This window comes from Panulirus ornatus, chromosome 58 (assembly GCF_036320965.1).
Source record: "Panulirus ornatus isolate Po-2019 chromosome 58, ASM3632096v1, whole genome shotgun sequence".
NCBI classification, from domain to species: domain Eukaryota; kingdom Metazoa; phylum Arthropoda; class Malacostraca; order Decapoda; family Palinuridae; genus Panulirus; species Panulirus ornatus.
Window position 1 is genome coordinate 33,814,950 of NC_092281.1, and position 1,336 is coordinate 33,816,285.

Consider the following 1,336-nt stretch of genomic DNA (forward strand, 5'->3'; position numbering starts at 1 on the left):
GTTTGTGCCCACATGTTCGTGTATATTACGTGTGTGTGTCTTTGTGTATAGAGATGTCTTCCTCTGAGAATGGTTCGGAGCTTCTGTTCCCACCAAGCGTTAGGCTTAATTTTGAGACCAGATGGTCATTTGTCCTTGAGCTGTCAATCAAGAGGAGGGTGAGCTGCCCAGATGTGCGTCGCTAGAATACCCCAACCAATCACGAGTGCTCTGAGTCCCATAGCCAATCAAGGGTGGCGTTATAGCCAGCAGGGCGGAGACTCTTCTTTGTAATATATACCCATGACACCCGCTGAGTCGCTCTCTCTCTCTCTCTAGGCCAGCGAGTTAGGTGGTCTACCCTGTCGTAAGCATGGAAGTCTGTAAGCCCTGCTGTGCTGTAAGCCTGTAAGCCCGTTATAATTATCAATGTAGTGTTATCGAAGAACTGTCCATAAAGGAAAGAGATCTCCTGGCTTGAAATCTTATCTGGAATGTTAATTTATGTACCAACGTTAACGTAAATGATTCATGCCTGATTTATGTGCTTATCTTTGTACACTTAGATTCTTCCATTATAAGTAGATTTAATGTAATGCTGGTCTTTACTTCCATCCCATAACTTTATGATTATGTTATCCCGTTGTGAAACAAGGATCAGTAGTATTTGTAACTTATATGTTACTGGCGACCTAGTCTGAATAAGGAGTTCGTAACAATATATATATATATATATATATATATATATATATATATATATATATATATATATATATATATATATATATATATCCTTCAGTATGTTTCCTTTCGATACTGAGGAACAAAAGAAGGAGCCAAGCAAGTAAATTTCGTCAAAGACATCTCTCTTTTCTTAACGTTGCCTCGCAAAGATTTTCATTAATTCAAATTGAAGAAACAGACGTATTTTTCTATTGTCTGGTTAGCTCAGTGGTAGAGCGTGAGTCTGACACACTCAAGGTCGTGGGTTCGAGACCCACACCAGACATATTTTTTGTCTTTTTCTTGTTTCATTTTGTCCGCATCACATGTGTGCAACATTCAGTATGTTCGTCCAACGTTATAGTGAAGATCTTCATAATGAATTGAGGTTTTCGACCTTATCTGAAAGGATCAGGTCCACCAAGACGTCCTTGAAATCTTCCAGAAGCTTCTGGCGATCCTCCTCCAACTGCTGGGCACATCAGTTAACATGGGCCGGACATCGGTTGTGGAACGACTTAATCTGCTTCCGGTAGTTAGCAGGGATGATAATGAGGGCTCTGACCTCATACCAGGTCAGCTTAGTTCCAGTCTATTGCTTAGTTCCAGTCTATTGCTTAGTTCCAGTCTATTG

The 1,336-nt window shown here is 40.5% G+C and overlaps 1 non-coding gene across 1 annotated transcript; it reads left to right on the forward strand.

Annotated features, from left to right (window-relative positions):
* Positions 1–916: 916 nt before the first annotated feature.
* Positions 917–988, forward strand: TRNAV-GAC (transfer RNA valine (anticodon GAC)). Its single transcript has one exon. It is a non-coding gene; the product is annotated as a tRNA-Val (tRNA).
* Positions 989–1,336: the final 348 nt, after the last annotated feature.